This window comes from Schistocerca piceifrons, chromosome 9, assembly GCF_021461385.2.
Source record: "Schistocerca piceifrons isolate TAMUIC-IGC-003096 chromosome 9, iqSchPice1.1, whole genome shotgun sequence".
In the NCBI taxonomy this organism is placed as follows: domain Eukaryota; kingdom Metazoa; phylum Arthropoda; class Insecta; order Orthoptera; family Acrididae; genus Schistocerca; species Schistocerca piceifrons.
The window spans coordinates 72,402,433-72,412,172 of NC_060146.1; the positions used below are offsets into that span (position 1 = coordinate 72,402,433).

The 9,740-nt window shown below is 44.3% G+C and overlaps 1 non-coding gene across 1 annotated transcript; it reads left to right on the forward strand.

Moving 5' to 3' along the window:
- Positions 1–7,155: 7,155 nt before the first annotated feature.
- Trnas-cga lies at positions 7,156–7,230 on the forward strand. The gene has a single exon. It is a non-coding gene; the product is annotated as a tRNA-Ser (tRNA).
- The last annotated feature ends 2,510 nt before the right edge of the window (positions 7,231–9,740 follow it).

The following is a 9,740-nucleotide window of genomic DNA, read 5'->3' on the forward strand; positions in this document are numbered from 1 at the left end:
TTTCAGTAGAATCCCCCAAAAACCGCATCCGGTTAACTCTCTAGGAACTGAATGAGTGGAACCACGCGACCGCTACGGTCGCAGGTTCGAATCCTGCCTCGGGCATGGATGTGTGTGATGTCCTTAGGTTAGTTAGGTTTAAGTAGTTCTAATCTCTAGGGGACTGATGACCTCAGATATTAAGTCCCATAGTGCTCAGAGCCATTTTTGAACTGAATGAGGATACAAATAAAGTCAGGGAACCTATGGAATATTGTTGTTCTGATATTATCAATGTTTAGTTCAGGTTTATTCGAATATTGTTGACTTCTAACGTAAAACAGAGGGATTTTGCAGTAAAAGTAAAGGAAGCAAAACAGATTTGTCATACACTGTTCGAAACGTAATCTCCTCAACAAAAAGCTAAAACTATCAAAAACTCAAAACACAAATATATCAAACATCTCTTCAGTACTACGTGATTTCACATAAAACATGTTTCTGATATTCATAAACAAGTTTTGCATTTATCAATAATAACAGGAAATTCTTGCCTTTCATCATGATGAGTACAAAATAACGACAATAATTATATACATTTTTTTGTGTTTGTGTATGTTAACTGCATCAAAAGTAATTGCCTTGGTTACATAAAACCGTAGAAGAATTACGTGATTAACTAATTTTTATTACTTATAAAATGCATTACACAGACTGAGTCGCGAAAGACGTAACACCCCCATTATTCCGGAGGCTATTGCACGTATCGGCATTCGGTTTTTGGCGAATCATAGCCGACCATGAGGCACATACGTTGGTACATGCACAATTATCACAGCGTTTATATTAACTGAGATAATGAGGCAAGTACATATTTTTTTAAATGGGACGCTATACTTTTTTACCATTATTCGAACGCTCTGGAAAAGACGCGTATAGTGATGTAACGCATGTTGCTATTGTGATTCAAACATCGCTTAAAAGATGCAACACTTGTCCACAGTACGAGCAGCCCTTAGCGGCTCGCCGTCTGACAAGTGTTCATGGCGTCGCCTTTCCGGCTTAGATCTTTTTTAATATGTGACTTGTAAGTACTGCATCTTTTCCAGTCAGTACAAACTTTAATTTTATTAATGTATTATATACCTAATGTTTTAGTACAGTTAGTGTAATGCTGAAGACGACGCTCATAGTAGCGTCGAAACCAGGTCAATTTTTGATTTAATATTTGTGACCGAGGGATTATTTGTTACAATATAATTCTGACACGGTCACTGAACCTTAGCAGCTATGTTCAAAGTTTTATCGCTTAAAAGACGCTGGGCAATATTGTACGATTGAAGGTCGAGGCGGTCGGAAGCGGCTGCACACTGTAAACACGCCTCGCGCGACCCGCAGGCCCAGTTGCCGTGCTCCATGCAGCATGCACGGCCTACGCTACGAAGGTAAACCCTCATCCGCCATCTTTTAAGAAAACTTTGAATCACCATAGCAACATGCGTTACATCACTATATGCGTCTTTTCCAGAGCGTTCGAATGATGGTAAAATAAGTATAGCGTCCCACTTAAGAAACATGTACTTGACTCATTATCTCGGTCAATATAAACGCTGTGATAATTGTGCATGTACCAACGCATGTGCCCCATGGCACATGATTCGCCGAAAACCGCATGCAGATACGTGCAAGCGCCCCCGGAATAACCTGTATATCATGTAAAGATATAAAGTACACAATGGACTAACACTAAATGATGATGCCGGCCGGTGTTGCCAAGCGGTTAAAGGCGCTACAATCTGGAACCGCGTGACCGCTACGGTCGCAGGTTCGAATCCTGCCTCGGGCATGGATGTGTGTGATATCCTTGGGTTAGTTAGGTTTAAGTAGTTCTAAGTTCTAGGGGACTGATGACCTGAGAAGTTAAGTCCCATAGTGCTCAGAGCAATTTGAACCATTTGAGCGACTAAATGATGTGTGGTATGTATGTACAAAATAAACAACCAATACTACCCATTATTCAGCCATTTACTATCTTTTTCATGTAGTTTAGAGCGCACGTCTAAATTAGAATTTTGTGTTTCCACATTAACCGGCCGCAAAATAACGGGAGAAAGTACAACTTCCTAATCTAAACTCCGTCTACACATGCCTCGGATGGTCCAACCGTGTCGACCGACCGCCGTGTCATCCTCAAGTGACAGGTGTCACTAGATGCAGGTATGGAGGAGCAGCACACCGCTCACCCGGCCGTTGTCAGTTTTCATGATCGGAGCCGCTACTTTTCAATCAAGTACCTCCTCAATTGGTCTCACAAAGATTGAGTGCACCCCAATTAGCAACAACGTTCGGCAGATTTGGGCGGTCAACCACCAAGTGCTAGATAACCCCGACAGCGCTTAACTTTAGTGGTCTGAGGCGAAACGGTGGCACCTCTGTTGCCGTAGGCAATCCTATGTTATGTTGTTCTAGTATATCTTCTCACAGCCCATCCATAGAGGGGACACGATAACGAATTTTTCAAAGAATAATTGGCGTGGGACGTGGCATTATTTTATCAGCGCAAAGTAGTGTTATAGTACAACAAACGATTTTCAGTAGTTGCCACGAGGGGGAAGGAGATATACGAGGGGGGACCCAAAAGAAACCGGACTCCGAGGGCGCTGCCACTCGTAGACATAATGCAGGGTTCTCACGCTAGATGGTGTCAGTAGAGACCTTCATGAAACAGCTGTGCAGACGGCGTCAGTGTAGAGCTGAACGTGCAAGTGTGGTATTGTGTTTCTCTGACTGTCGGCGGCTTACCTCTGCGAAGTCGTTATGGCAACTTTAAAAGAACAAAGAGTGTGTGTGAAATTTTGTTTCCTGCTTAAAAAAACTGCAACGGAGACGCACCAAATGCTTCAGGAAGCTTTCCAGGAGGACGCTATGAGCCTCACACAGGTTTTCGAGTGCTTTGAGCGCTTTAAACGTGGTGAGATGTGGGTTGAAGACGAAGCTTGTTCTGGACGCCCTTCAACGCCGCGAAATGAGGAGAACATTGAAAAGGTCCGCCAAAAGATCAACGAGGATCGTCGCCAAACGATCGACCAAATTTCAGCAGAGATAGGAATCAGTTGGAGCTCGTGCCAGAGGATTTCGAGTGAGGATTTGCACATGAGACGTGTTGCTGGTAAATTTGGTCCGCGCCTTCTCACACAGGAGAATAAAATCATCCTCATGAATGAGTGTCGAAAACAATGATTGCACGTGATCCAAACTTCTTGAACAAAGTCATTACAGGGGATGAGAGTTGGTGTTACGGGAATGACCCAGAAACCAAGCAAGCGTCAAGCCAGTGGAGGACTCCCAACTCTCCCAGACCAAAAAAAGCAAGGCAAGTGAGGTCAAATGTGAAGGCGATGATCATTGTCTCTTTTGATGTCCGTGGAATTGTGCATCGGGAATTCGTACCCCCTGGCCAGACTGTTAACCAGCACTTTTACTTGGATGTTTTAAGGCGTCTGCGAGAGGATGTGAGGAGGAAACGCCCGGAACTTTGGCAATCAGGTGACTGGTTTCTGCATCACGGCAACGCTCCAGCACACACGGCCTTACGAGTGACCCACTATTTGGCATCTCAGAGGTGGTCTGTCGTTCCCGACGCTCCGTGTTCTCCGGACCTAGCCCCGTGCGACTTTTTCCTACTTCCACGAATGAAAAAAAACGCTAAAAGGGTAGCGTTATGACGATGTGGAGGCAGGCGGTAAAAACAGCTTCGCAAAGGGCACTGGACAATATCAAACATGAAGAGTTCCAAACATGCTTCCAACAGTGGGAAAAGAGACTTGACAAGTGCATCACATGTAATGGAGAGTATTTTGAAGGTGAATGAAGTAATTTTGCAAACAGTATAAGTAGGCTGTTTAGGTTTTTATGTTGGTAACGTAGCGCTCTATATGAAAATCACTGACTGTTCTGTGTGCAGTCTGTGTCTGGTTTGCATTGTTGAAAAATTCTCTATTGTGTTGGGTAGTTGGTTGTGAACAGCGCGTAGCGTTGCGCAGTTGGAGGTGAGCCGCCAGCAGTGGTGGATGTGGGAAGAGAGATGGCGGAGTTTTGAGAGCGGATTATCTGGATGTGTGTCCATCAGAGACAGTAAATTTGTAAGACTAGATGTCATGAACTGATATATATTATGACTTTTGAACACTGTTAAGGTAAATACATTGTTTGTTCTTTATCAAAATCTTTCATTTACGTATCGTCCCCTTAGAAAAATTATAAATGACTATGCTTAAACTGACACACAATATTTTAAGCGCAACGCAATCTGACTTTTAATAATCCCTACAAAAGAATGGCCCTGACTAACAATAACCTGTACCTTTCATGAATCACTTACCTCTCAAAAATCTTCGTTACAGGAATTACTGCAATACAGCGAGCGCCAATACTACCAGCTAAATCAAAGATTCTAACTACTGAAGGCACTAACTACTGATAGAAATAGTTACCAAATGAAAGATTTTGATAGAGAACAACCAATGTATTTACCTTAATAGTGTTCAAAAGTCATTATATATATATATATATATATATATATATATATATATATATATATATATATATATCAGTTCATGAAATCCAGTCTTACAAATTTACTGTCTCTGATGGACACAGGTCCAGATCATCCGCTCACAAAACTCCGCCATCTCTCTCCCCACATCCACCACTGCTGGCGGCTCACCTCCAACTGCGCAACGCTACGCGCTGTTAACAGCCAACTGCCTAACACAATAGAGAATTTTTCAACAATGTAAACCAGACACAGACTGCACACAGCACAGTCAGTGATTTTCATATAGAGCGCTACATGGCGTTACCAACATAAAAACCTAAACAGCCTATTTATAACAGGTTCATCAATAAATTTTTTATGACAACAATCCGGTTTCTTTTGGGTCCCCCCTCGTATTAGACAGGAAAAACGTGTTTTCTTGCATGTAGCGAGCTGTTGATCACATTCACTTGCAGGTCCTCCACCTCAAGGCGGTGCAGACGTGCGGGAGGCCACCGTGTAAGAAGTGCGGAACTGTGGTGCCTGGCCTCGAATGCGACTCTCTCATGCACTTTCGGTTCGACCCTGCAACCCTAGAACGCGCGAAAACGAGAGGTAGGGCGAAGGGCGAGCACTGAGGTCGGCTGTTGTGTGTCCGAAGCACCGGTGCAGTTACTCCGCTGACGAAGGACGGAAGTACGCGTGGCTGATCGCGGGCCGAGACCTCACAGCTCAGCGTGCGAAACTCGCCGCTGTTTCTCATTAACTACTTGAAGTTTACCTCTTGCTACAGAGCAGGAGGTTGATACGTGAAACGTACTATACCGCAATGGCAAAGTACACGGTGTTTCAAAGCGATCTGACTTCACAGCATTGTACAATGTCTGATAAGAAGTACACGTACAGCCCTACGTAATGCGGAACTGACCGCAAGACGTCACCATAGGTGGACCTCCGCCTGTACGTGGAGTGTTGTATTGTCAGTAGAGAATCGGTAACAGCAGAATAGATAGTCACGAGAGTTCAGTGACTCAAAACGTGGACTGGTCATTGGCTGTCACCTCAGCGTCGAATTCATCAAGAGAATTTCAACCTTTTGACTCTGGCTAAGTCGATTGTTGGTGATGTGACTGTCAAGTGAAAACGCGTAGGAACAATCTCGGCTAAATAGAGTTGCTTCGGTAGTTTTGGTACAGTACACACATGACACACACAGTGGTTACGGTTACTACAAGCCACACCACAAGTTGGGAAACAGGGCCAAATTTCTAATAGTTTACTGTCGAGTTGAGATTTTCACACACAAATGTTTTATTCATATCTTACAGAAACCAGCAGTACGACAATAAATAGCCTTTTAAACACGCCGCTAACGGTAATCAAGTAATTTATAGCAATACAACAACTTTTAAAAAAAATTTCTTTTTAAAAAAAATAGAAGCAACAGTACGGCAATAAACAACCTTTCAAAACACGCCGCTAACGGCATTGAAGTAATTTACAGCAATGCAGTTTAAAAATTTCCTTTAAAAACCGCAATCAAGTAATTTATAGCAATCCAACAGTTTTGAAAATTTCTTTGAAAAAAAACACACACAAGCTTGCAGTACGGCAATAACAGCCTTTTAAAACATACCGCTAACGGCAATCAAGTAATTTATAGCAATGCAACAGTTTAAAAAATTTAAAGAACATTACTAAACCGGCTACTAAAGTAAATACAGAGCTTTGTTAATAAATTACGTTGGGGTAGTGAAGCCCCCACACCGCCATTAAAAAAAAAAAAAAAAAAAGATCTCAGCAAACACACGATTAATGGCAATAAAGGAATGGAGCAATTTAAAAAGAAAAGTGTCCTGGAGTATCATTACAACTTTACAGATATGACGGACCCGTGTAAGGCGGCCACAAATCACCCACTCAGGGATGCTCAGGCTAGACGGAATACTGACCAATTTAAATACGCCCGTAAACACAATTGCCACTCTCAGTCTGGTCACTGCACCGACTTTTAGCAAGCGAAAACTTGTGATAAGATGGCTTAACTTGCTGACAGAATTAGAGCTAACCTCGTGCAAGGAAACATTACACCCCACAGTCCTGAATGAGCGACCACATGATCAACCAACAAGAGGCATGAATTTACTCATAACACACGACAGAATGGCGAAACAATTAAACTGCCAAAACTACACCTTCCACCGGACAGTAACGAATGGAGGAGGAGGAAAGATCACTGTCTTCAATTACACCGGTGCCGGGGACAGGAAACCCGATCGCCGGAGGTCACAAGGCAGAAGAGACACTGGTAACGCAAACTTATTACTTAGTGATTAAACCTTCCACTAACTTAACTAGCAATTATGCTCGGCCGGCCGGTGTGGCCGTGCGGTTCTAGGCGCTTCCGTCTGGAACCACGTGACCGCTACGGCCGCAGGTTCGAATCCTGCCTCGGGCATGGATGTGTGTGATGTCCTTAGGTTAGTTAGGTTTAAGTAGTTCTAAGTTCTAGGGGACTGATGACCACAGAGGTTAAGTCCTATAGTGCTCAGAGCCATTTGAACCAATTATGCTCGAACAGGCAGTACACGGCCTCCGATGGCAACATCCCCAAAGCTGTGGGTACCGGGCGTGAGTCGTGCTTCGGTAGCTCAGTTGGTAGAGCACTTGCCCGCGAAAGGCAAAGGTCCCGAGTTCGAGTCTCGGTCGGGCACACAGTTTTAATCTGCCAGGAAGTTTCTCTTATACTCAATGATGAGTTACCCCAGAATATGATGCCATACGAAAGCAGAGAATGAAAATAGGCGTGGTGAGCTAATTTACTCAGATGTATATCGCCAAAAATTTGCAATAACCCTAATACCATAAGTAGCTGCACTCAAACGTTTCAGCAGATCCTCATCGTGTTTTTTATAGTTCAACCCCTTATCAATGCATTCACCCAGAAATTTTGAATATTCTACCTTAGCTACCGATTTCTGATCGAAGTCTATATTTAATGAGAGCCCATTTGCAGCGAACCACTTAATGATTTTCTGAAAAACATCGTTTCCAATTTCACCACTTAATTCTAGTCTGTGGGGTGTGATAGCTATACTTTTATCAGCGGCAAAAAGTACCAGCTTTGCATCTACGTGAATACAGAATGGCAGACATTGTGGGAAGACACGGGCATCGAGGAGGATCCCTCGTGGTATGTGCAGGGATTGCGTTTACCGCTCTAACCACTCTTCATGAAATTGTACGGGTGAATCGGCAAGGTTTAACTGCTGTGAGGTATCGTGATAAGATTTTGGGACTTCATCTGCGGTTGTTGCGAGATGGTGTGAGACCAGACTTCTTACTGATGCAAATGCTCTACCTCATAGAACACGGGTGCTTGATGTTTTCTTGGAAGTTATTATACCCATGGCGTGGCCTGCTCGCTCTCCCGATTTCAGTCCCGTAGGTCATGTCTGGGAAGCACTGGTATCACATCAGCGTCCACGAACCACTCTCCAAGACTACACGTACCTCTGGCAGGATGAATGGGCGCCGCAGCCTCAACATGTGACTGATGACGTCATTCACAACAGGCCCCGTCGTTGTCAAGCCTGTATTGCCGCATCCCGTACTGACCACATTAACCAGTTGTCGGAACGTGTGTGCAAATCCGTTAAGTTGGGAAAAACGAATAAAATTTTTGTCTACGGCTACGCATGTTGCAGTCGTTTGCATTCTTTACTCCTTACATCTTTTATATACTACTGGCCATTAAAACTGCTACACCAAGAAGAAATGCAGATGACAAACGGGTATTCATTGGACAAATATATTATACTAGAACTGACATGTGATTACATTTTCACGCAATGTGGGTGCATAGGTCCTGAGAAATCAGTACACAGAACAACCACCTCTGGCCGTTATAACGGCCTTGATACGTCTCCGCATTGACTCAAACAGAGCTTGGATGGCGTGTACAGGTACAGCTGCGCATGCAGCTTCAACTCGATACCACAGTTCATCAAGAATAGTGATTGGCATATTGTGACGAGCCAGTTGCTCGGCCACCATCGACCAGACGTTTTCAGGTGGTGAGAGATCTGAAGAATGTGCTGGCCAGGGCAGCAGTCGAACATTTTCTGTATCCAGAAAGGCCCGTACAGGACCTGCAACATGCGGTCGTGCATTATCCTGCTGAAATGTAACGTCCACTGTTCAAAGTGCCGTCAATGCGAACAAGAGGTGACCGAGACGTGTAACCAATGACAGCCCATACCATCAAGCCGGGTGATATGCCAGTATGGCGACAACGAATACACGCTTCCAATGTGCGTTGAGCGCGATGTCGCCAAACACGGATGCGACCATCATGATGCTGTAAACAGAACCTGGATTCATCCGGAAAAATGACGTTTTGCCATTCGTGCACCCAGGTTCGTCGTTGACTACACCATCATAGGCACTCCTGTCTGTGATGTAGCGTCAAGAGTAACCGCAGCCATGGTCTCCGAGTTGATAGTCCATGCTGCTGTAAACGTCGTCGAACTGTTCGTGCAGATGGTTGTTGTCTTGCAAACGTCCCCATCTGTTGACTCAGGGATCGAGACGTGACTGCACGATCCGCTACAGCCATGCGGATAAGATGCCTGTCATCTCGACTCCTAGTGATACGAGGCGTTTGGGATCCAGCACGGCGTTCCGTATTACCCTCCTGAACCCACCGAGTCCATGTTCTGCTAACAGTAATTGGATCTCGACCAACGCGAGCAGCAATGACGCGATACGATAAACCGCATTCGCATATAGGCTACATTCCGACCTTTATCAAAGTCGGAAACGTGATGGTACGCATTTCTCCTCCTTACACGAGGCATCACAACAGCGTTTCACCAGGCAACACCAGTCAACTGCTGTTTGTGTATGAGAAATTGGTTGGAAACTTTCCTCACGTCAGCACGTTGTAGGTGTCGTCACCGGCGCCAACCATGTGTGAATGCTCTGAAAAGCTAATCATTTGCATATCAGAGCATCTTCTTACTGTCGGTTAAACTTCGCGTCTGTAGCACGTCATCTTCGTGGTGTAGCAATTTTAATGGCCAGTAGTGTACTTTACTACCACCTGTTTACGCTGTCTTGTGGCAAAATAGACGAACTGCAAAATTTCCATTTGTTGCCTTAATTTTGGACACCAATGTGGTCATGCATTGATCGCATACACAGAGGGATCGAAATGAGGCAA